Source organism: Jaculus jaculus, chromosome 1, assembly GCF_020740685.1.
Source record: "Jaculus jaculus isolate mJacJac1 chromosome 1, mJacJac1.mat.Y.cur, whole genome shotgun sequence".
NCBI classification, from domain to species: domain Eukaryota; kingdom Metazoa; phylum Chordata; class Mammalia; order Rodentia; family Dipodidae; genus Jaculus; species Jaculus jaculus.
The window spans coordinates 121,314,680-121,341,069 of record NC_059102.1 but is presented as its reverse complement, the minus strand read 5'-3'; the positions used below and the strand labels follow the sequence as shown (position 1 = coordinate 121,341,069).

The 26,390-nt window shown below is 45.6% G+C and overlaps 1 protein-coding gene across 10 annotated transcripts in view; it reads right to left on the bottom strand.

Moving 5' to 3' along the window:
• Positions 1 to 26,390, bottom strand: part of Palm2akap2 (PALM2 and AKAP2 fusion) — a 544,596-nt gene that overhangs the window by 49,810 nt on the left and 468,396 nt on the right. Inside the window, exon 1 of one of the 10 annotated variants that reach the window (XM_004656994.2) lies at positions 1,859 to 1,962. The exons of 7 other annotated variants lie outside the window; for them this stretch is intronic. The gene's annotated coding sequence lies outside the window, so the exon portion shown is untranslated. Of the gene's footprint in view, positions 1 to 1,849; positions 1,963 to 26,390 lie in introns of those variants that run through there. 2 more of the 10 variants (XM_045153752.1, XM_045153753.1) reach the window with 2 other exon arrangements.

The following is a 26,390-nucleotide window of genomic DNA, read 5'->3' as shown; positions in this document are numbered from 1 at the left end:
ATCACAAATCAATGTGACCAGGGCAGTTTTGAAAAGAGAACCCAACCCTTTGGTGGCCAGGAGCTCCTCTCCTGCTCAAGACACCCAGGCTTTTTTTTTTTTTTTTTTTCTGAGAGGCTTTGTGGGTGAGCTTGGTCACAGCAGTGACCCACTGGCTCAAGCCTCTGCTACAGCTCCAAGATTATGTGTATGTGTGTGTATGTGTGTGTATGCACACGCATATACATACATATATATATACACACACATATATATATGTATATTTTATATACACACACACACACACACACACACATACATACATCTATATGTACACACACACATTCTAGAACATAGGGAACAAAGTCACCTGTGTATGGGCTCATGTTCCCATAAAGGAAAGCCATCAACTTTTAAGCCAAGGCAGTCTCCCCAGCACCACAGCCTGACTGCCCTGGTAATGCCCCTCCCATCCTCAGCCCTGGCAGGAAAACCAGCAACACATTTGTCAGGTTGTACATCTGGAAAATGTTAAGGTGCTGTTGTTTGATTAACGCGTTTACAGCTTGGGCTTTCTGTGAAAGAAACTGAAGCTGGTGTGTATGTGGTGGGGTGAGGAACGGGGAGGGAGGCAAGGAAGGAAATTGTTGCCTTGCCTTTGGTGAAAGGGTTGTTTCTTCCTCTGCACCCTGCCTTTTTTTCTTTCTTTTCCTTTTTGGAGACGGACTCTCACTTTGTAGCCTAGTCTGGCCTCAAACTCGCTATCCTCCCACCTCAGTATCTCAAGTGCTGGGATTCCAGGTGTGTGCCACTAGGCTGGGCCAACGTGTTTCTCTCTCTCCTTTGGAAACACAACGTGAGACACACAGAAGTTACCAAGGAGTCACGGGGGGGGGGGGTGCTTTTCCCACTAAGAGACTTCTCATTAAGGCTACTTTGCAGGGAAGTCCCCACCCTAAGATCAGGGCCACATCACAAACTCTGACCCCGGCATCCTGAAATTTCTAAAATAACAGATTATGTGGAAAGCAAACACCAGTCTATTTCAGTGCTTTCCAGCTGCCGTATCTCCCTTTGTGTTGTTGGTGTTCTGTTTTGTTCTTGGTTTTTATGTGAGGGAGGGTCTCACTCTAGCCCAGGCTGGCCTGGAATTCACTATGCAGCCTCAGGCGCGATCCTCCTACCTCAGCCTCATGAGAGCTGGGATTAAAGGCTTGCACCACCACACCTAGCTCCCTTGCTTCTGAATAGTTCAGGATCTTTGGGCTTATGCCTGGCTGAGCAACGATGGCAAGGACATGTCAAGCAGATCCAGCGGAACCCACTGTGTTGAAGCAGAGCCCAGAGAGAACTGTGCCAGGTGAGGGAGAGATTAACCCTTTGGGCACACAGGGAGGAGGCTGTGCTTGGGGGCGTAGCTGCAGAGGATCTCCTGCCATCTCCATGGACCACCAGGACTCCCACACTCCCCATACCCACAAAGCAGTCCAAGAGGAGAACTAGCCAACAGAGCCGCTGAGTCCGGACTCCAATTCTGTTCTGGAACAGAGCACGCAAATTCTCACTGGCTTGTGTGCCCGTCCTTTAAAAGCATTTTCCTCCAGAGAGGATTTTGGTAGCTCTCCCCTGTCTGTGTACTGTGAAGCTTCCTTTGACTTTAAGCATAACATTGGGAGCTTTATGAGATTTGCAAGAAAAATTAAAATAAAAAAAGCAGCAATTCACCAATATGAGCTCAGCTGCCCATTCTCTAGCAGGACAGGCATTGCAGTACAGACCCTAATTCCCTCCCTCTACAGAAGCTGGCCTCCACAAGACAACTTTCTCCTCTCAGATCGGATAGAAAGGGCCATAAAATAGGTCAGCAGACCTGGCTTACCCTGCCCAGAGCAAAAGCCCAGAGTATGCACCTCGAAGTCCCCAGTCAGAAATGCCTCTTTCTCCAGACAGATTCCAGCACACACTGGCTCCACTGAGACAAATTCCTTCAGAGCCTCCAGGCTGGAGACTGTGATGTCACTGGGGCCCTCCCTCCGTTTCCTAAAAGGCCATTCACACTGAGAAGGACTTTAGCCCTCTTCAGAGGCCTGGCTCCTCCCTAGTTAGCCGACAGGACTTGGGGAGTGGGGGGGCGGGCAGTGGCTTTCCTGCCAGAGGCGGCTCTAGTGCCCTCTGTCATGCTCTGGGGTGGGCGGGAGGGTGCTCGAAGGTGTGGACATGAGTGACCCCAGTTACCACTTCTTTGACAGTCAGAGAAGGACCTTGCGACAAGCAGGGAAATGATATCCCAGTGGTATTGCGGCTATAAAAAAGATCTAAGAGATTGCCGAGGGACAGCTACACTTCAGAGCAGTTTTATAAAGAAAAGCAGAATCTTGGTGCATTCCCTTGTCGTCTTTCTGGAAGTGCATATTTACCATAGTTGAAGCTCGATGCTGCAGTGTGGTGGTCAACTTTTTTGTTTTCTGCTCCACATTACCTCACAAGCATTTTTCATGTTATTTAATGGTCACTATACAATTTTTAATTTTTTATTTATTTTTGTGGTGCTTAGGAATTAAACCCTGGGCCTTGTACATGGCTAAATAAGTGCTTTGCCACTATCCCAGCTCTTTCATTTTCTTATTTTAGCTGTTCATTTATTTTAAATTTTTTTTCTTTTAAATTTTTTTAAAAAATTATTTATTTGAGAGAAAGAGGTTGGTTGGTAGGTAGGTAGGTAGGTAGGTAGGTAGGTAGGTAGATAGATAGATAGATAGATAGATAGATAGATAGATAGATAGATAGATAGAGAGACAGACAGAGCGAAGCAGGGCCTGTAGCCACTGCAGGTGAACTCCAGATCTATAAACCACCTTGTCCATCTGGCTTTACATGGTACTAAAGAATAGAATCTGGGTCCTTTGGCTTTGCAGGCTTGTGCCTTAATCACTAAGCCATCTCTACAGCCCTATTTTAAGTTTCAAGATAGGGTCTCACTAAATTACCCAGGCTGTGTGATTGTCTTGCCTCAGCCTCCCAAGTAACTGAACTGAGATTTGCACAGTGTTTTTTTTTTTTTTTTCTGGTCTTGAAAAACTGATTAAATTTTGTTTAACATTAATTTTGGGGGAGGAGGATACTGGGAATTGAAGCCAGGGTATCACACAGGTCCTGATTACATTTTTTCTACCTGAAAGCTAAAACCTGTTGTCTCCTTGTGTTCTTTCCTGGAAAACGCTCACTTTTTTAAAAAATGTATTTAATTTTTTTTATTAACAACTTCCATGATTGTAAACAGTATCGCATGGTAATGTCCTCCCTCCCCCCACTTTCCCCTTTGAACCTCCATTCTCCATCATATCCCCTCCCCCCTCTCAATCAGTCTCTAATGTGTTGTCATAATCTTTTCCTCTTATTATGATGGTCTTGTTGCACAGTGTATTTTACGCTTTAAAATTGTAATTATTCCCTTGTTTGTTTGTATGCATGTGTCTGCCACAGCCCACGTGTGGTGGTCTGAGGACAGCTCAGGTTGGGCCCTGCCTACTTCACGGAGGGAGAGCGTCCAGCTCCGGAGTCTCAGTGCGCTGCTCCTGGCTGTGCTCACCTATGGGAAACTCCTGTCTCCACCTCCCGCTCACAGTCAGTGTCAGCATGCTGGGGTTACAGAAGTCCACCAGAGCTTCCAGCTCTATACATGGGATCTGCGGGTCAAATTCAGCCAGGTGCTCCAGTTTGAGCAGCAAGCACCCTATATACTGAGCTGTCTTTCCTGTCCCTGTACATGACAGCCCAGGCTGAAGAGCACAGATGAACTGAGGACGGGAATGAAGGCTGTCACCTCAAGGAGTCTCATGGTGAGGTGGTTCCATCTCACAACTCACCAACAGTCAGTCTCTGGCTCCCCAAAAGCCAGATCAACCTTCGCTTTGGGTAGAGACATAAATAAGGGCTATTCATGTGGCTCATTCACTGACTTGTTCCTCCAGAATCAGACCCCAGAAGTACACTAAGTCTCACAGTGTTAAGAGTTTATCAATGCTGCCTGGGGACAGCCACTGCCTCCCAGTCTTGTCCCCAGGTCCCACTCACTCATTCTCTGGAACTCCAGGTTGACCTGAAAATTCAGGACATAACTTGGGCTCTGGAAGACTAGAAAGTCAATCAGAATTCTAGGCCAAGTCAATGCCATGGCATGCAAACTTTCTTCAGTGAGCTCTAAGGAGACAGAAAGAACCAGTAAACTGAGTGGGGAAAGAACCACAAACACTGCATGGTCCTACAGGGCCAGCTGACCCAAAGTCAATTTGGGAGCAGTTTACTCTGGTGACATGGAGACATCAGCACATAAGACGGCAGCAGAGTTCCTCTATGGCCTGTAAGTTGGTCAGCAACGTAGGTCCCTGGAACCCTCCTGAGTGCACATAAGGGTCAGGAAGAAATAACTAAAGTTGATGGAGCCCAGGCAGGAGCGGGGGGCTTCCTTTGAAAGGGAAGTTAAAGTCTTCTCTCCAAATATTTACAACATCTAAATAATATTTTTCATGTGATGAAATTTATTTGGACATATCTGGGGGATTTTTCAACGCCTGGCTTTGTGATACCAAGTCACTAAGGAGCTCTCTGGGAACTCTGATTGTATGTGGCCCTTAGGAATAATTGGAATGTTATTAACAGGCATAGGAATTTCAAGATGCTTCTTAGCAGTTCAAAGTCAGATCAGGTGGAGAAATCACATGCCAAAGGACCACACTGTTTTGATTTAGCATGAGGAACCTGCACTGGCCACAGTGACACATTCCTGTAGTCCCTGCTACACAGGAGGCTGAGCCTGGGCAGGACTCCTTGATCCCAGGAGTGCAGGGCCTGCCTGGGTGACATAGCAAAACCCCCTCTCAAAAAAGTAAAAATAAAATAAAATAAACAAGCCAGCTGGGCATGGTGGCACACGCCTTTAATCCCAGCATTTGGGAGACAGAGTAGGAGGATTGTCGAGAGTCCGAAGCCACCCTGAGACTACATAGTGAATTACAGGTCAGCCTGAGCTATAGACTGAGACCCTACCTCGAAAAAACAAAAACAAAAACAAAAAACAGCCAAAAAGCTGAGGAACCGGAACAGGACTTTCAGCTCATTGTGAGGCAAGGATGGTACCCAACACCCAAGACATAGTCATACCCACCCTGTCACCCTCTCTTGCCAGTGGAGATCTGTGTGTGAGCGGGGAGGGGGGGAGGGGGGGTTGTTTTAAATCTGCTTGTTCACCAAAGACAAAAATAGGTGTGCCCCTAAAGTGCAATTTTTCAAGTTAGAATCCAGGGTCACTATGCACATATTCACACCACATGCATGAACAAATGTGTATTTATGAATTAAGTTGTGTTCTCTCCACAAGTTTATATGCTGCTGAAACCTTAATTCTCAGAAGCTTGGAGTATGACTATCTTTTGAGACAAGAGTCTTTATTATTATGACTATTACAATAATACTATTATGACAAATATAATAGTATCATGACTATTACAACTACAACTACTACTGCAATGGCAATCATAATAGTTACAGTCTTTACAGAGTAATCAAATTTAAGTGAGGCCATAAAAGTGAATCCTAATGGAATGGGACTAGTGTCTTTATAGCCAGAGGAAAATCAGACACAGAGAGAGACAATTACTCATCAGCCAGGAAGAGGGATCTAGAACACAGGCTACCCTCCACCTTCAGAAGGAACACACTCAAAGAACACCCTGCCTATACTTGCGCCCTCAGGCCCATGAAACAATACGTGTCCTGTTGCTCAGGCCACCCCACCAAAATGATACATACTCTTACACATACATGCTCAAGAGCATGTATTTGTGGGTACACATACATAGACATGCACATACATGTGTTCATACAATGCATGCACATTGCCTAACTACAAAATGTGGGTAGGGCTTAGAAAAACAGCCTGTTACAAAAGCCCCCTTAGGGGCTCCGGGGTAAAGGTTTATACTCAGAGGCAGAGGGAGAAGTGAGATGAGCAAGCCAGATTAGACTGAAGAAGCATCCCGAGCTCCAGCGTCATCTGGAGTTTTCTGGACAGCAAGCCGGTCAGAGAGAAATCCAGGGGTTGGCCCCTAGTGACTGTTCTACCAGCCATAGTACAGGCTCTGAATCTGGGAGGTGGGTCTTTTAAGTTTAAAAAAAATAAATAAATTTGAGGGCTAGGAAGATGGCTCAGTGGGTAAGAGCAGCTGCTGCACAAGCATGAGACCCCAAGCAGGACCACCACCATCCCTGGCCCCCACCCCAGCAGCCATGTAAAGCCGGGCATGGCTGAGCATGCCTGACTCCACTGCTGGGAAGGGCAGAGGCAGGAGGATCACTGCAAGTTCCCAGTCTGCTAGTCTAAACAGACCCAGTTTCAGTGAGAGAACCTGTCTGAAGAATGATTGAGGAGGTTACCTGATATTTTCCTCTGGCTTCCACACACGGGAACACAGGGATGCTAATCTGCACACACACATGCATACACCACACACACACAAAATCAGTTTTAAAAATGTGTACTGCCAGTTTAGTTCTAGTTTTAAAAACAGATCTTCAGGTCCGTTTGAGGAGACCTCTGCTAGGAGAAATTAAGTCATTTTGACCTTTGGGCCTGCTGGCTGGCTACGAAGCAAGGTATAACTTATAAGGACCCAGCAGGTAGTTTTGGAGACAGTCAATACCTCATCATTCCACAAGCATTTATTCCTACCTGTGCCAGGTAGATGTTATCTACCCTTACATGCCTTCTAGATAACCCTCCATTCAGTGGGGATCTTTCCCTCTGCAGGGCGGAAGACAGCAAGCCCACAGTGGCCAACCCTCCACGGACACTGCTGGTCAGGAGCAGAGCCCCGGCGAAAACCTACATTCTAACCTATCTGGCAGGGCTCTTGTCTGCGGGCCACTGGGCAGTTCAGGAGAGAAGAGTCACGGGAAGTATGCCAACCTACAAGAGGAGGCAAAGGAAGGTTTTAAAAGTATCTGTAATGTCAGCAACAGCCTGCCACGGACCTCTCAGCCTGCTGCTGTTGCTTTTCTAGGTCTCAGTTCTCCGGACTACAAGATGAGATGACCCAATAAGGAAAACCCATAAAATTCACTTTTCCTGATCTCTGTCCTTCTGTAATTCTGCACCAACTACTAACCTTGAGCAAAGGTAAAGTGAGCATAGGCACTGAAGAGACAGAAAACAAGCCGGCAGTAAGCAATGGCAGCTCCAATGCGGAGAATGTGGACCACAAACACTTCCACAAGCGGCCCCAGCAGGAATACCTTCTGTCTGAGACCTGCCTCTCAGCTAAATGTCATCACTTTCATGGAAGGATTTCCCTCTGCTAAGTGCAACCCTCCCTTTTATGATGGTCGCCAAACCAGTGCCTTAATGCGAGGGTACGTATGGGTGTGGTGGAGTCGGGGAGCTCCACAGAGGCTAGCTGGCTTTAAAAGTAGTAAGACCCTGGGCTGGAGACATGGCTAAGCAGTTAAAGGTACCTACTTTCAAAGCCTGATGGCTTGGGTTCCATTCCCCAGTGCCCACATGAAGCCAGATGCACAAAAATGGCACATGAGTCTGGCGTTCATTGCATTGCAGTGGCAGGAAAGCCTGGCACACCCACTTTCACTCTGTTTCTGCTTCTTTCGGGGTCTCTCTCTCTCAAATAAATAAAAAAATGTTTTGTTTTGTTTTGTTTTTTTCCAAGGTAGGGTCTCACTCTAGTGTAGGCTGATCTGGAATTTACTATGTAATATCAGGGTGGCCTTGAACTCACAGTGATCCTCCTATCTCTGCCTACCACATGCTGGGATTAAAGGTGTGTGCTATCTTGCCCCGCAATTTTTTTTTTTTTTTTGCTTCCTGGGACTCAGAGAGAAAGAAAGACACACACACACACACACACACACACACACACACACAGGGGGTTGGGGGAGAGGTAGAGAGAGGAAAGCAAAAACAGAAGGAAATACAGTGCCTATTATGGCCCATTGGGTACCTGGATGAGATAACTTACTTCACTGTCTAAAAGTTATGGACATCCTTTGTATACGTTTGAAAGAATCACATCAATGGATTCCCTATGGTTAACCCCAGAGAACAAGGGAAGCTCACTTACTGAAGGTATGATGAAAAGGTGGTGTGCACCTATGATTTGTGCTTTATTATGAAACATGTTACTTTCATAATAAGAAAATATAATTGAATAAAAAATGTATTAATAAGTATAAATTTAAGCTTTTTTTTTTTTTTTTTTTTTTTGGTTTTTCGAGGTAGGGTCTCACTCGAGCCCAGGCTGACCTGGCAAATTTAAGCTTTGAAGACAAGTACACTGAACAAAGGTCAAAGTAGGAGGGTTTAACTGTTGCAAACATGAAACCTCTGAGTAAGAACCTCAGAACCCACATAAAGCCGGACATGGTAGTACAGACCTGGAATCCCAGCACCCCTACAGCAAGATGGGAGGTGGGGACAGGAGAGTCCCCGGGAGTTCGCTTGCTAGCCAGCTACCCCAGCACACACAGCAGCGAGCGACAAAGTCCTAGGTCCACGCGCCGCGGGGCTCATGCTCACACACATTTTAAAGTGTGCGTAGGGGGTGCCTACTTGGTGGGTTTAGCAAGACGTACTGATCTCGGTTTTCCACCCATGTGTCTGATAGTGAAGCCATGCCTTAGTTAGGAAGAGCAGATGGGTGTCTCCAACTGTTCCTTTTTCCATGCAGTTCCACGTTCTTGCTGTGTGCATCTCAGTGTAGGAACACACCAACTTTCCACGACTGTGTATCAGCACAACTTCCCTTCTCCATGGAAGACAAACGACTCGGACACTTTCCTTTCATGAGCTGCCCTTTCCCAGAAAAGTTGTGAAATACTCTGAGTCGCCAAATTCCTCCCTGAAGCCAAATGTCATAGAACTTCATGGACTATGTCACAGATAGAAAATGTTCCAGGAAAGCTCCAGCGAGGAACTTCCCAAGACCTGACCATCCAAGTAAAGAGCAAAACTTGGAGGCTAACTTGATTATTCTAAATAATGGCCCTTGGCTGGTCATAATAGTACATACCCATAATCCCAGCACCTTAGATATTAAGAAAGAAGGATCAAGAGTTCAAGACTAGCCCGAATTTATATAGTGAATTCAAAGTCAGTGTGGCCTATATAGTGAGACACTGCCTCCATTCAAATTAAAAGCACAGATAAATAAATTTTGTAATCTCCCCATCCACCTACACCATGCACACATATGAGCACACAGGAACACACATGGGCTCATCAAACTGAAGTCAACTTTTGTTTCAGTAAAATGCTTTGAGTAAAGTTTCAAAAATAGCAATTTGAGCTTGTTGAATCTAGTCTACTATCACCGAAAGCACACTATTTCCCATTAATGTCTAAAGTGAATGCTGGGGGTTGAGACAGACTGACAAATCTCTACTTAATCCCAAACCTAGGACCAAATGCCAACCTCCACCTAGCACCCAGTTCTAGTCCTCAGCAGGACCCAAGGATCTAAGATCAGCAAGAGGACTAAAGCGGGGCCAAGAAAGAGATGATGAGACAGGGTTGTGAATGCACACATTTACTTTCCCAAAGCAGCATTCGCAGTTCCAGAGAGGAAAAGATATTTATCAGAGGTGTTATTTAAAAGGCATAGCTGATGGAGTCTGAGGACATTTAACAAACAGACCTACCACCTTCCAGCAGGTAAAGGTGTCCTGTGATTGAATCTTTGATTGCAAGAAAACTGGCAGAAGGCTGTAAAAGGTTCAGACCTCCATCCACTGTCCCATGACTGCAGATGTAGGCATCACTATAAATTGCCACCCACTTGTTTCTTCAAAAGCACAGAGCCACCCAACAAGCCAGACTGTCCAGCCAACAGACTCTGGCAGGAAAAGAGAACTCTAGGAAAGTCCAGCTGTCAGTGAAGAGTGCTCCTCCAGCAGGACTGGGTGGTGCCTCAGGATCAGGACTGGTGCCGGGGACTCAGGCCTGATGAAGGAGAGGGAGGAATGGGTATGCTGGTAGCCACAGAGCAATGATAAGACAGAGGCTGGATGTGGCAGCTCATACTTGTAATCTCAGCACTCTGAAGCCTAAGGCAGGAGGATGTCTGTGAGTTTTGAGACCATCTTGTGCTACAGAGTGAGTTCCAGGCTGAACTGGATTTACCGAGTGGGAACCTGTCTCAAAAAAAAAAAAAAAAAAAAGAGCTGGAGAGTTGGGTTAGTGGTTAACGCACTTGCCTGCAAAGCCTAAGGACTCAGGTTCAATTCCCCAGGGCCCACATAAGCCAGACGCATAAGGCGGCTGGAGTTCGTTTGTAGCAGTTGAAGGCTCTGGCATGTCCATTTTCTCTCTCTCTCCCTCTTTCTCTCTAATAAATAAAATAAAATAAATGTTTAAAAAAAAAAAAGCTAGAGAGATGGCTTAGTGGTTAAGGCGTTTGCCTGCAAAGTCAAAGGATCCCAGTTCGATTCTCCAGGAGCCATGTAAGCCAAATGCTCAAGGGGGCACATGCATCTGGAGTTTGTCTGCAGTGGCTGGCTGCCCTGGTGTGCCCATTCTCTCTCTGAAATAAATAAATAAATAAAATTTGTTTTAAAAAAGAAAAGAAAAAATCATTATTAAAAAAAAAAAGATTCAATCCAGGCCTTCCCATATTTTCTGATGGCCTTCTTATACATCTAATCCATGTTATTGTCTGTACAAAATTTTGAGCTTTGTCACCAAGGTGCACTTGTAGTTTAAATCAAGATCTATGCCCTGAGCACCTGACTCTGCATCCTAGTCAGGGCAAACACTTGGGATCTTGCCCCTCATCCGCAGATCTGCTCTCCCGAATCGACCCGGGACAAACCACACTTGGGAAGGTTCAGGCTGCCGACTCTGGGAACAGTTGAGGGCTGGCCACCTGCTTCCGTCCATGCCTTGATGACTCTGAATGGCCGGAAGGAACCTCTGTGGGAGAAGGAATGCAGAGCGTTTCTCCATCCACGCAGGGCATGTGTGACATCCTTAGGAATAATGACCAGGGGACCATGGGGAGTCTTGAGGACAGTGGGGCTTCACTTGAAGAAATGTGCTCCCTCCCTTCCCTTGATGCCAGCAGGACCCAGCCCTACCTGCTCTCACTTACAGTTCATCTCTCTACCCTGCCTGGCTGGGGGGGGGGGGGTCCTGGAGCACAGCACTGTGGCTGGGAGCCCATGGGTCACACTGACAGTGGGAGCAGGGCAGTCCGAGAACTGGCCACAAGGAAGGGGTCACTGCAGTCAGCTCAGCCGGTCTCTGCTTCATCCTGTTTACCCTCAGAGGCAGCTTTGATCTGGAGCCACCTGCTGCTGGCCATCTTGCTGCTAAGGTCCTATTATTGTTCCTGTTCATCTGTGAGTTAAGCTGGAGTCTTTGGTATCTCCAACAGACTGTGTGAGATTTGTGCAAGAGACTTCTGCCTCTGACGCTCAGCTTCCTCGTCTGTTAAACGGGTATAATAATTACTGTCATGGGTTGAACTGTGTTCCTCAAAGTTCATGTCCAGATGGAACTACAGAATGTGACCTTATTTGGATACAAGGTCTCTGCAGATGTAATGTGTAACTATGAGGTCAGACTAGGTGAAGGAAGGTCTAACTCCAAGGACAAGTATCCTTGTAAGAAAGGAGTCCATCTGTGTGAAGATGGAGACGGACACTGGAGTGAGCCATTTATAAGACAAGAATGATTAGCCATCCCAGCAGCTAAGAAAAGGCAGGGAATAGTCTCTAATGGAGCCTGTGAAGGAAGCCACCCCATTATCCTTCTTTTCAGATGTCCGGGCCTCCTGAAAGCAGATCCACTCCTGAGAAGCAACAGAAAACAAACACTTCGACCTTATAAGGCCATCACAAGAGAGTTACCTAAAAGGGACTCCTGATGAGGACATGCCAGGCCTTCAAAATGAGGTCGCTCATTCTTTTGGGCTCTACGCTGGCAGCAGGCCAATAGCGGGACCTGTCAAGCATTGTAGGAGAGGGGTTGCCTCCTGGTACCTGGGCTTTTTTAAGCATGTGGATAAATCTGTAAGTGCAGAGAAGTATCTGTGGCCAGGGCTGCCTAACTGGAGCAGAAGCCAGCTCAAAGCCAGTTCACAATGACAGATTGTCCCAGAGCTGGTGATGGGCATGCACCATCAAATTGCAGAAGGAAGGGCAGGGGACAGGAGTCCTGGAAGGTGTTGGATGAGCCTGCTGAGCAAGTGACCCTAACTTTTATTGGCTATTTAACAAAGCAGACATCCAAAGAGGAGATTTTTAAACACAATCACATTTTCTTCAAACCAAGCCTGTGAAACCAGTACTCATTTTCAAAAGAATATTTACTTATTTGCACATAGTGTGTGTGTGTGTGTGTGTGTGTGTGTGTGTGTGTGTGTGTACAACAGGGTCTCTTGCTGCTGCAAAGAAACTGATGAATAAGCCACTTTGCATATAGCTTTATATGGGTGCTGTGGAATTGAACCTGGGCTAGGAGGCTTCGTAAGCAACCATCTTTAACTGCCAAGGCATCTTCCCAGGCCCAGGCCAGCAGTCTTGAAATCTCTATTTTATAGTCAGGAAGGCAAAATTCAGAGGTGTGATTTGCTGTTTTGTTTGTGAGGCAATAGGGCTTGGATCCAGGACCTTGTGCATGCTATGCATGTGCTCTACCACAAGCTACATTCCAGTCCTCTTTTTTACTCTTAAAATATTTTATTTAGAGCTGGAGAGATGGCTTAGTGGTTAAGCGCTTGCCTGTGAAGCCTAAGGACCCCAGTTCAAGGCTCGATTCCCCAGGACCCACGTTAGCCAGATGTACAAGGGGGCACACGCATCTGGAGTTCATTTGCAGCCCACTCTCCTCTCTCTCTATCTGCCTCTTTCTCTCTTTCTCTCACTCTCAAATAAATAAATAAAAATAAACAAAAAATTTAAAAAATATATATTTTGTTTATCTGACAGCGAGAGAGAGAATGGGCATGCCAGGGCCTCCAGCCACTGCCAACGAACTCCAGATGCATGCACCCCCACCCCGTACATCTGGCTTACGTGTGTCCTGGGAAGTCAAACCGGAGTATTTTGGCTTTGCAGGCAAGCACCTTAACCACTAAGCAATTTCTCTAGCCCCCGTCTCTTTTACTTTTTATGTTAACATATAGTCTCCCTAAGTTTCTTGAACTGTGTAGTGCAAACTGACCTTGAACTTGTGATCCTCCCACTTCATCTTCCCATGCTGCTGGGCTACCTGTGCCACCAGGCCCACCCAGGTTCAGACAACTTCCTTGCCCAAGCGCCCCAACAGCAAGCTGGAGACTAAAGAAAGCACAGCCTGGCTCAGGGCCTTTAGCCACTAGCTTGCCTCTAACTCGTGTGGAAGTAGAAACTACAGCCACCTGCACCAGAGACTTCTCAAAGGAGGCAGACTGGCTTTTCCTGCTTTACCTCCTATGGCCAGCCCATCTTATTACTGGTTCCACAACCATAGATTCAGCCAACTGTGGATAGAAAATATCAGCAAAGGAGAGTGTGCCTGCACCAAACATACAGACTTTCCCCCTTATCACTGCTCCCTAAACAATACAGAAGAATCCTGTATATCACATTTGCACTGTGTTAGGGATTATAAGTAATCTGGAGACAACTTAAGGCGATACATTATTTTACACAAGGGATTTGATTTTAGTATGGAAGAAGGGTCTGAAAACCAGTCCTCCATGGACGCAGAAAGATAGCTGTCCTCTAAATAGGTCCTAGAACTCACCTCGTTAGGCTAGGATGCCAGTTTCCTTTACAGAAAAGAAACACCACAGATGACAACAGCAACAGTTACTCATAGAACATCGACACTGTGTAGGCATTCTACATACATGACCTCTATAAATCCTCGGAGCAACTCTGTGAAGTCTGGGTAATCTCCACTTCCTCTACGAAGACACTGAAGCTCAGGGACGGAGGAACCTGCTCAAGGGACAGAGCAAGTGCAGGAGGCCAGGCGGGGATCTGAGCCCAGGCCTGTCTGCTCTCCAAAGGCCACTGCACAGAGACTCATCTTGACCCCCTTCCTGCCTCCCCAAGACACATGATGTGCAGTGGCTCACTGAACTGAAGAATGCCCCAGAGGCGCTCAGCTGCATCTCAGCTAAGAACAGAAGCTGGGCCTGCCAGCCTGCTCCTTAGCATGCCTAGCGTTCTCAGCACTCCTCCTTCTCCAAAGCTCTAGGTGAGTTTTCTCTAGCTGAGTGGCTGGAATTCTCCAGATAGTGTGTCTGGGCCACTCCCAAGAATGTCTGTTTGTTTGGTACACAGGTCTCAACACAATAACAGAGCAGCAAGGGCATTCCAGATGTGGACCTGTCCCCAGACAAGCAGGGCAGAAGGCAGGGATCTAAGAAAAGGAAATAGCAGGGACTAGGGTATATGTAAGTGTTGGGGTGTAGGGGTACATCTCAGAAACAAAATCAGCAAACACCTAAGCTACGAGCTGCTCTGCAGCTGCAGGGATCAAAAGGTTGACTGCAGCAAGATGTTGCTATTGGGATTTTTGTTCTTGTTGTTTTACTTTTCATGCGTGCGTGCGTGCGTGCGTGCGTGCATGCGTGCGTGCGTGTGTGCGCACGCGCTGCTGGGGAGCCAATAAGAGCTACTCACATGCTAGGCAAGTGTTCTACCACTGAGCTAAATCCTAGGCCATTTTCTTTTTTTGAGGGAGGGTCTCATTGTATGTAGCCCAAGCTGGCCTCAAACTCACAGCAACCCTCCTACCTCCGCCTCCTCTAGAGGACTGGGATGAAAGGCGTGTGCTGGGGGCCTTTTATTTTTATATTTTTACTTTGAGACATGGTCTTTATAAATTACAAGCTATGTAATGTCGCGTCCGCCTCGACCAAGGAAGACACAACCACCAGTTCTTCTTACAGCAGTTTATTCAGGCAACTTCAAGCTTCATCTCCCCCGAGCCTCGGGCGGGGATTCCTTATAAGCGCACTCACTCTGCCCAATCACCCCAGGCTACGCAACCCCTCCAGACAAGCATCAGAAACCAATGAGCGGCAGACATGGCAAACTCCTCCAAATATGGACTTGTTTGTCCCAAACACTGAACTTCCGTCAGGCGCCATCTTTAGGGCTTGGCCAGGGGTACTCTCCCAATAGGCCTTGGCCATGCGGGCCGAGGGGCTCCCCACAATGTAACTCAGACAGATCTTACACTCAACATCCTCTTGGCTCAGCCTTCTGAGTAGATTAGATTACAGTCCACGCTATTTTTTTTTAACTTTTCAATATTATAAAAGTGATGAGCACTGAATAAATAGGCCTACTTCAATCATTGAACTCAGAACCTTTGTCTCACCCCGCTGTAACTGCAATTTTTACTCTACTTCTGTGAATCAACTTTTTTATGTTCACATGAGTAGGATCATATGATACTTATCTTCCCAGATTTATATCATTTAGCATAATGCCCTCTAGGTTCATCCATGCTGAGTGATAGTCCACTGTATATCTATACCACTTTTCTTTTTTCACTTAAAATTTTATTTATTCATTTGCAAAGCAAGAGGGAGAAAGTATGGTTGTGCCAGGGTCTCATGCCACTGTAAATGAATTCTAGATGTATGCACCACTTTGAGCATCTGATTTTACGTGGGTACTGGGGAATAGAACCCAGGCCATTAGGTTTTGCAAGCAAGCACTTTAACTACTGGGCCATCTCTCCAGCCCTACACATTTCTTTCTTTCTTTCTTTCTTTCTTTCTTTCTTTCTTTCTTTCTTTCTTTCTTTCTTTCTTTCTCTCTCTCTCTCTCTTTCTTCCTTCCTTCCTCCCTCCCTCCCTTCCTCCTTCCCTCTCTCTCTCTCTCTCTTTCTTTGTTCTTTTTGGGTTTTCCAGGTAGGGTTTTGTTTTTCTTTTTTCGAGCCCAGGCTGACCTGAAATTCACTGAGTAGTCTCAGGATGGCCTCAAACTCACTGTGATCCTCCTTCTTCAGCCTCCCGAGTGCTGGGATCAAATTTGTGCGCCACCACTCGTGGCCCTACACCACATTTCTTTATCCATCCATACATGGATATTAGGCTGACTACATAGTTTTGCTGCTGTGAATAATGTTAGTGTGTACATTTGACTATAGAGTTGCTTTAACATACTGACTGCATTTCCTTTGGATTTTTATCCAGAAGTGAGAGTTCTGGATCATAAAATACTTTTATTTATTTTACTTTTTGATTCTATACTATTTAAAAAATTATTTTTTTAAACATAAATTAAGGCCGGGCATTGTGGCGAACGCCTTTGATCCCAACACTTGTCTTTGATCCCAAACTCAGAAGCAGAGCTAAGAGGATTGCCTAGAGTTCAAGGCCACCCTGAGAATACAGAGTGACTTCCAGGTCATCCTGAGCAACAGCGATACCCTACCTCAAAAAAAAAATAATAATAATAATAACAATAATAATTAATTAAACCAGGCATGGTGACACACACCTTTAATACCAGCACTCAGATAGGAGGATTCCTATGAGTTCGAGGCCACCCTGAGACCAAATAGTGAATTCTAGGCCAGCCTGGGTTAGAGCAAGAAGACCCTACCTGGAAAAATCCAAAAACTAAAAAGAAAGAAAGAAAAACAACCAACCAACCAAACAAACAAACCCACCTGGGAAATACAGACTGGTCGCCCTTTTCAATCCTAAAGTTCACATAGGGCTTCTCCCAGGCCCTGGTCAAACCTGCTTCCTGTGAGGGGGACCTGGTGACTTCCTGAGTGTCTGCCCAGTCACAAGTGCAAGTGGTTCTAAAAAACTGGGGGTTGTGGGGGGGGGTGCTATGTATGGGGCCCCCGGGGGACAATTTGCTTTTGGAGCTTTTCATCAGTCAGGGCTGTCCCTGCTGCCCTCCTTCCTATCGCCAAGGAGGCCTCTGAGGTTTTTGGTTTCCTAGAGGGCTTGAGGTACCCTAACCTGAACCTTGACCTCTAACCTCAGAAGATTTCTGAAGTTTTAAAAACTGCTTCTCTGCTGCTGAAATTTTTCCTTCAAATTACAGGCCAATTACTGCCAACAGTAATTGAAAGTTTTAAGTTTGGGTCCCATTGGAAATAAGTTTTTTATTAGAATTTTCTCCTCACACTACATACTCAGGTATCTATCCATACTTTACTTTTAAAAAAGCTAAAACAGGCTGGGCACAGCAGCGCACACCTTTAATCCCAGCACTTGGGAGGCAGAGGCAGAAGGACTGCTGTGAGTTTGAGGCCAGCATGAAACTACAGAGTGAGTGCCAGGTCAGCCTGGGCTACAGTGAGGCCTTACCCCGAAAAAAACAAACAAAAAATGATAAAACAAGTTTGGGAGCACAATTTTATATAATTTCGAAGAGTGTAATATGATCTATATAGCATAAGGTTTGCCATTTTGACTATTTAAAACATACAATTCAGGGCTGGGAAGATGTCACAGCAGTTAAAGGGACTTGCTTGTAAAGTGCTAGCCCTGGTTTGATCCCCCAGTACCCACATAAAGGCAGATGCACAAAATGGCACATGCAACTGGACTTCGTTTATAGAGCAACAGGGCCCCTTGACATGACCTATTTTCTCTTTGTCTTTCTTTCGCTCTCACATAAATAAATAAATGTTTTTAAAAACAGATAAAAGCCAAAACATATTGTCCAGTGTTGGTTATTACTTTCCCATTGTGCGAATGTCGGTGTTACTTCCAAAACGTCTCCACCACCCAAAGCGAAACTGCACTCATTAAGCAATATGGGTCATGGTTTCTGAACATCCTATGAGATTAATTAGGACATGGAATCTAGGTAAATGGATTTATCTTGCAGGGAAAAAAAAGGACTAAAAGGCAATAAAATGACTACTGGATGTGCCATTGTAGTGTTCTAAATTTCTCTTCCAAATTTTGTGTCATTTAACTCTCTTTTGTCATTAGTTTAAGCTATCTGAAAGTTTTAAAATATGTATATTGTTTTACTTATTTAATTTTCAAACCAGCACGCAAATTTATTTCACTTGTATTGTGCCTAAATGTATGTTGTTTATTTCAACATAGTGTCACAAAAAATAGATGATCCTCCTTAGCTTTTTAATTTAAAAAAACCTACCAATTAACAGCATTGTGAATAACTATTCTTAAAGGCATTGAAATGGTTACTAATTTTGAAAAGAAACGAAGGTCCTTTCCCCAGCTACAATGGAGCTAAGATCCTATTTCTAAACTCACTTTTAAAACAAAGCAAATAACTAGAATACTTTTACAACTTCATAAACTCCCAGCTTGGGTGAAGATTAAGTCTCCACATAAGACTACATCCCCAGAGAGATAAAGTTAATCAGCGGCTGAGGGCTCAGAGATAATCCCTTCCTTGAAAAGTCTATTTTCAGCTTAACCTTACATTGGGTTAATTGATGACTTATCTTCCATTAGGAGACCCTTGCACTTCAAAGCACGGCTTGGAACAGAGCTACAGAAGGGGCGGGCGGGGAGTTCTTTAACCCTCAGGGCTAATTGCTGGACTCCAATGTTTCCTAATGGAAGCAGCAGCTTTTGGTTTAATTTTAAACAAGCCATTTACTTGAGACCTGAAATGGCAATCCAATTTCTGGACTGATGATGGATGTCTATGCACACACATCATCCCGGTGTTTGCACGCGCACACACAAAGAGGAATGCAAGCCTTTGTCCTCAGGACCTCTGGAGTCCAGTGCTGGCTGGCATTCTCTTCCTTCCCCTAGCCTCCTGCCCTAGTGTTCCTGGAGGGGCACCGTGGTCTTCACACACCTGGAACCATGGAGCTGCTCTGGGTCACAATGAGCTCTAAGCAACCACCTCCACTCTCTTGTTGACGTTCTCCTCTGTGTTCACCCAGATAGATAGATGACAGATAGACACATAGATAGATGATTAGATAGATGAAATAGATGATAGATAGATAGATAGATAGATAGATAGATAGATAGGCAGACAGATAGATAGATGAGATAGATAGAGAGAGAGAGAGAGAGAGAGAGACAGAGAGAGAGATAGACAGACAGACAGACAATAGCTAGATGAGATAGATTAGATAGATTAGATAGATAAGCATGCCTGGACTGTTTGTTTTACTGACAAACCCTTCTTATAGCATACTTCTTTCTGGAAAGCTTTGAACTGGAAACCCATTGACAGGGTTGGAGGTGTAGCTCAGTTGTACAGAGCTTCCTAGCATGCACAAAGCCCTAGGTTCAACCTCCATTACCCCATAAGCCAGGTATAGTGTCATACACTTGCAATCCTAGCTCTTGGGAGGTGGAGGCAGGAGGACCAACATCCTCCTTGCTTGCATGGTGAGAATCCAAAGCCAGCCTGGGCTACACAAGACCCTGGAGAGGAAGAGGTAAGGAGAGGAGACCACATGGATCATTCCTAGACTAGTGTTCAATTGTAAGTAGCTCAAGGAACTTGCAAGTCTAAAAGGACACTTGTAATAGTTAGTTCTTCCAGAATATGCCTGCCGATAAAGTTTCTGTCTATGCACAGAAGATAAGAAAGAAGGAAAAGAAGGAGAGAGGGATTGAGAAGAGAGGGAGAAAGAAACTGACTCTTACAGTAAGAAGAGATGAAACCAGCCCTCAGGCATCTCATGAGCTCTGCGGCTTGGCTTATCACCAGTCAGCAGCAGGAAAGGCTGAGCAGGGTCAAGTATCAGAGTTTGGTAGCTACCAAGCAAGCCTTACTGAAAATTAACACTCTGAATCCCTCCCTTCCTCTTCCTTCCCTCTCCCTCCCTCTCTCCCTTCCTTCCTTCTTCTACCTCCTGCTTCTACCTCCCAAGTGCTAGTTTTATACATATGTGTCACATACCTGGGAGATTATGTCTTTAATGGCATATACACGGTATATATGGACACAGGCAGATAAATAATACAAGTCTTTTAAATCAACAATCACATAATGGAAATGACAAAACTTGTGTAAAACTTTAGAAAAAGATATGGCTTCCATGAGTTGCATTGAGGTTATTTCAGTTCCCAAGGTGAATCAATGAAGCAACCCAATTTGGGGATCCAGGTTGAAAGAGTCTCACTACGTAGCCCAGGCTGGCCTCTAACTTTCTATCCTCCTGCCCTAGCCTCCCTGGTACTTAGAGTGATGTATGCACTACTCGACCTAAAAGCAGCCCAGTTTAAAGTAGCAATGTTGCAGCTATTATTAAATGCTATTCAAAGGCATGCATTCTGTCATCTTGTTGCAAATTCATCCTCTGTGTTCTTTTCTGGTATCAATAATCCAAAGGCTTTCCTAAAAGCCAATTTTAAAAGAAGACATAGGATACTTGAATATTTAACCTTCTGATTTATTAGTCCTCAAGGTAAATTCTTCTGAAACCAACCAGTGAAAGATATCCAGACCCTTGCCTGAATTTCCAGTCTAGAAGGCATTCTAGCCTTTTTCCTCCTGCCATCCTTATTTCTTTTCTTGTAAGATGGGATGCTTTGCTGGACCACACAGTATAGAATCTAAAAGACAATAATGTCATGGACAGCAAGTTTATCGGTGAAAGGCTCAAGGTCGTCTCAGGATGCACAGGACATACCTGCCTCCATTTTGCATTTCTGTGGTGCTAGAAAGATAAAGTGAGAGCTCCAGAGCTCTCAGGAACAGCCCGGGATTTCACCTTTACCTCCCACAGATTCGCCGAAAAGCAGAGTCGGTACGTTCTAGTCAGGTGCACAGATCTCCCCTGAGCTTGGATTTTAAATGCATTCCAGCTAAGCAGTACAGTCAGATTTTGAAATTCGCTTCATTCCACGTCTGTGAACCTTGGCAGCTCACTATCTTGATTCTGCCTTCTTGGAATTCCACAGCTGGGTCTGCTCTGCTCATCCCCAATACTCTGGTCTGAGGGGTTTCCAGGCCACTGGAGCTGATAACGCAAGGGCTTAGAGCAGCTCTTGAAGCCATCCTTCAGAATGTGATAAGAGGAGGTCTCTGAGGTGCTAATGCTTGTTTTTTGAGTCACCAGAACACACACATATTAATTATTAACTGTTTTGCCATGAGTGTTTATTGGGAGATGCACTCTCAGAGGCTGCGGGGATGGGGGAGGGAGATGATGGGTGTGTGTACTCCAGCAGAGATCGTAAGCACCACCTAATCTGGAACAGTTTCAATGTAAATCTGTTTGTTTGGTGGTAAATATCTAAAACCCCCACCAAAAAAAAAAAAAAAAAAAAAACCTGAGAAGATTCCAGTTTGAGACTGGACTGAACTCAAACTATGACAGTTTGTCCTGGGATTGGGGGGTGGGGAAGGGGAGCTGCAGAACTCCCATAATCTTCCTTGGCTGCAATTAGGTTCTAGATATGGAGGAAAGACTAGAACTTTTGGCCAGGTGACAAGCAAATTGTAATACAGGAAGAAGCCTGTGGGGAATAAAATAGGTTCCCCTGTTTTGGGATGGAGACCGCTGTGAGGGGCTGGCATTTGAACTGAGATGCTCAAGAGACCAGAGAAGACAGACGTTACAGTTGGAAGGTAACCTCTCACCGTCGAGTGAGGCCAGGTGGGGCCTTTCACAGGTGACTAGGACAAGACAGCTCTGCCCTGGGTTATCACAGAAGCAGCTCTGTCATGAAAAGCTCCCCTTCCACACTCGCTCGGCCCCACCACAGGAGCAGGGAAGCCCTCACTAGATGCCCAGTAGATGCCAATGCTGTGCAGTCTTGAAAGACCCAGCCTCAAGAACCATAAGCTACATAACCTTCTACTCTTTTTTTTAAGGTTTACTATTTTATTCATTCATTTATTTATTAGAGAGAAAGAGAGAGAGAATGGGCCTGCCAGGGCCTCTAGCTACTGCAGAAGAACTCCAGATGCATGCGCCAACTTATGCATCTGGCTTATGTGGGACCTGGAGAATCGAACCTGGATCCTTAGGCTTCATAGCCAAGTGCCTTAGCCACTAAGCCATCCCTTCTTTCTTTCTTTCTTTTTTTTTTTTTTTTTTTTTTTTTTTTTTTTGGTTTTTCAATTTTTCGAGGTAGGGTCTCACTCTAGCCCAGGCTGACCTGCAAATTCACTATGGAGTCTCAGGGTGGCCTCCAACTCGTGGCAATCCTCCTACCTCTGCCTCCCGAGTGCCAGGATTAAAGGTGTGCGCCACCATGCACAGCCTCACCTTCTATTCTTTATAAGCAAGCTACCTCATGTTCCTGCCACCAAGCAGAAAACAGAATAAAACAACAGGCTAGAAAAGGAAGAGGAACAGACAGATCCAGGCTCATATGGCCAAAAGAGAAAGAAGAGGGAAAGAGAGAGGGACAGAGAAAGAAAGGAAGGGAGGGAAGTAGTGGCTCTGGAAATAATGGGGGGGGGGGTGGTCTTAGTTTTGGTGTCTCAGTCCATAGCAGATCAAGTCGCAAACATAAGCAAAGCTGTCAGGACAGTTCACTTATGCCACGTGGCTTCATAGGGAGACTTTTCTCCTGAAGATAAAAATTCAAGAAAAAGTAGAATGGCTGGGCACGGTGGCGTATCTTTAATCCCAGCACTTAGGAGGCAGAGGTAGGAGGATTGCGACGAGTTCAAGGTCACCCTGAGACTCCATAGTGAATTTCAAGTCAGCCTGGGCTAGAGTGACACCCTACCTTAAAAAACCAAAAAAAAAAAAAGGAAAAGGAAAAGAAAAAGTAGAGAATGCAGCTCTCATAGTGGTGTCTCTCTCCTACAGCCAGGGATAGGGTTCCAGCACCTGGGCCCTGGCAGTACCCACATCGCCTGGGGCCTACAGGGGACATTAGCCCAAGGACTCTGAGACTGCAATTCCATACACCCATTAAAATAAAAAACAAAACCGAGATTAGGAACAAGGAAGCTTCCCTTTGCAGATAGTCAGATTAGGAGCATAGGCCCAGAAAACCACACATGCCACCCTGCCCAGTGAGACCTTCAGAGAACCTCAGTCTGATTCATGAAGACAGATGATAAGGACTAGTTCCTGATTCCTCTCCTTAACTTTTCCTGGGCTTGTGCCTCCACTGGCAGGCAGGCCCTTTCTAAGTCTGCACTCTCCTCCTGGGCCCACCAACCAACTAAAGTTCTTCATATACATTTGGACTTGGCATTGAGGCTCATCCCAATTGGATACTTAATTCATAAAAAGACCTGATCCAAGTTGCATGGGGTATTTTCTGGGTTTTCCCTGTTGGAACACCTCCTGGGGGGCGGGGCGGGGAGGAGAATCCCTCTTAACTTGAGAGGTGTTTTTTGTTGTTGTTGTTGCTGTTTTTGGTTTTTTGGTTTTTCAAGGTAGGGTCTCACTCTAGCCCACCCAGGCTGACCTGGAATTCACTGTGTAGTCTCAGGGTGGCCTCGAACTTACAGCAATCCTCCTACCTCTGCCTTCCGAGTGTTGGGATTAAAGGCGTGCGCCACCATGCCCAGCTTGAGAGTTTCTGTGCTTTTCTTCTCTCTTGTTTCTACTCTTAAAATAAGTATTTCATAATTTATCCTGCTTCATGTCTGTTTTTCACTTCTTTACTAATCATAAACAAGAATTTGAAAGCCACTGGTTTGAGAAGTTCTAAGCTCATCCAGCGCCCAGGCTCTCAACTCCACAGCAAAACAGTGTGACCAGACCCGAAATTTAATGGAGAATGTGTGCTCTTATTTTTGTAATCTTTCTGCATCCAACCCTAGAGTCAACACAAAAGCCAACAATGCCAATAAAACTGGATGACAAATGTACTCTGCTTGATGAAGTTTACACTTAGTTCCATAATAACAAGGCCCTGGGCTGTTTCTGAAGGTTATGTCCTGACAGCTCGGTACACACTGCCTAGACACGGGAGCCCTCTCTCTTTATACGCTATTCTATTAACAGGAAGATTCTGCTCTTGGCAGGGATTTGACTAGCAACTGAGGCTGGAAGTGCTGGTGAGACACAAAATTGCAGTGCCCAGGAGGAAAGGGAGTGTATTTCAGCACCAAGCAAAACTTGTTTGGATCCTGGTTCTACACCTGCTCACTGTAGGATATGTAAACCCTTAGTTTCTGTTGTAGGTACCTGTGCACTTCAGGACAAAACGCCTGACCAAAGGGCGCTGAGGGGAGGAAAGGAGTTATGGTGGCTGAGACAGTCTGTAGGGAAGCATCATGATGGCAGGGAAAAGGTGACAGAGCAGAGACTGGACATCACCTCCTTGCCACAGCAGGTGGACAACAGCAACAGGAGAGTGAGCCAAGCTCTGAAAAGGGGAAGCTGGCTATAATACCCCTAAACCTGGCCCCAAACACATACTTCCTCTGTCAGGGCTATACTTCCAAAACTGCCACCAGGGGACCAAGCATTCAAAGCACATGAGTTTACGGGGAACTGTGATGGTTAACTTTGTGTCAATTTGATCTGATTAGGAATCTACAGACATTCCTCCTAAGTGGGTGTCTGAGGTGGCTTCCAGGAAGGATTAGTGAAAGGAGGGTGAGCCCTTCCCCCAGAGTGGGCGGTTCCTATTGGGAGGGGAGCTTTATCAAAAGAAGCTCTGGAAGGTATTCTCCTCCCCTCCCACCTGGCTGCCTGTGCTGCTGTCCAGTGTGGACTGAAGACCAACGTGGACCAAAGACCAGCGTGGACTGAAGAGCAGCAGGGCCGGATTGGGACTGCTGAGGCATCCAGGCTCATGGACTGAGCAGCTACCAGGTTCCTTGACTGTAATCAGCTAATGTTGGACTGTCATAAACTAAATCAATAAATTCCCTTTTAATACAATTCATTCTATTGGTTCTGTTCCTCTAGAGAACCCGGACTAATACAGGGACCTCTGATTCAAACCATCCCAGGGTTCTTATCTGAAAATGGGACAAAAGATAAAGTGCCTGCAGTATGGCCATGTTGCAGATCTCGTGTGTAACATGCACTATAGTGCCCAGGTGCCAGTGGACCTCATGGAAGGGGAAGCACTATGGGTTGAGGAAATCATCTGGGAGAATAGCCACAGCCCTTTGTGGGTGGATGGAACCGGCTACATAGTAAGCGGGTCATACACTACCTCCGACAGCAAAGAGAACAGTGGACTCTTTCTTCCCTATGACATACAGAGAACTTCCCTGGTCAATCTCAGCTGGAACCCCTTTGCTTGCATTTTAAAAGCATGCAAGCAGCTGTGGATGGTTTGAGGGGTTTACAGAAGCCAGCTGCGCATGCTCCCCTGCATGGGGGCGGGGGCGCTGCAAGAGGATCTCCAGCCAGTTGTTTTGTGCTATCCTGTCTCTACAGTGGCACTGGTATATTTTCCTATTGTTGATCTGTCAATCAAGCATATCCAGAAAGTGACAAAAAGAGAAGGATTAGCTACCAGGCAATGTGCAGGGATGGGAGTAAGGGGCTCAATTTCTGGACATCTAGCCTTGGACACTGATGCATTAAGCATACAGGGCTCAGAGCACCAGAGCAAACTCCTAGGGAAAGCTCAGTATTTTTCATGTTTTTCCCCCCTTAAAATTTTTTGCATTATGAGCTGGAGAGATGGCTTAGCCGTTAAGGTGCTTGCCTGCAAAGCCAAAGGACCCAGGTTCTACTCCCCAGGACCCACACAAGCCAGATGCACAAGGGGGCGCACACATCTGGAGTTCATTTGCAGTGGCTGGAGGCCCTGGTGCACCCATTCTCTTTCTCTCTCTCTCTCCCCTTGCCTATTTCTGTATCCCTCTCTCTTAAACAAATAAATTTTAAAAAATAAAATATTTTAAAAAAAATTTTTGGCATTAGCAAGATTTCATTCCTAGTAAGATTAAGTAAAAGCTGAAGAAGTAATGGGATGTTTTTGGTTCAAAGATGTCTCCCAGCCCCCAGTATTAAAGAACTGGTTCTCAGAGCACCACTATTGGGAGACTACAGAAACTTGAGGGGCTAGGACATAGCAGAAGTCCTTAGGTCATTGGGGATATGCCCTGGAAGGTGATTATGAGAGCAGGGGCCCTCCTTGCTCTCTTTGTCCCAGGCTCACATGGTAGGTGGTTTTGCTCCAATGCAATAGGGCCAATCACTCATGTACTGAGGCCTCCATAACTCTGAGCTAAAAATATGCCTTTTCTCTTTGTCAGTTGATTGCTTATGGCATTTCATTACAATGGTAGATAGCTGACACAAGAGATGACATCTGATAGAAAGCCACAGTCACACTACAGACCTCAGATGCACAATGAATGCACCTTATCTCCCAAAGCCTTCCACAACTACAACATATTTTTCATCATCTTTCTTCACAGCCCCTCTAGTCTAGATTTCCACATAAGATTTGGTGAGGCATTCACTGGACACCTGGAGGCACCACACTGTGGCTTCTGGGAACACTCTTTAGGAAGCAACCTTCCAAGGAATTACCCAAGCT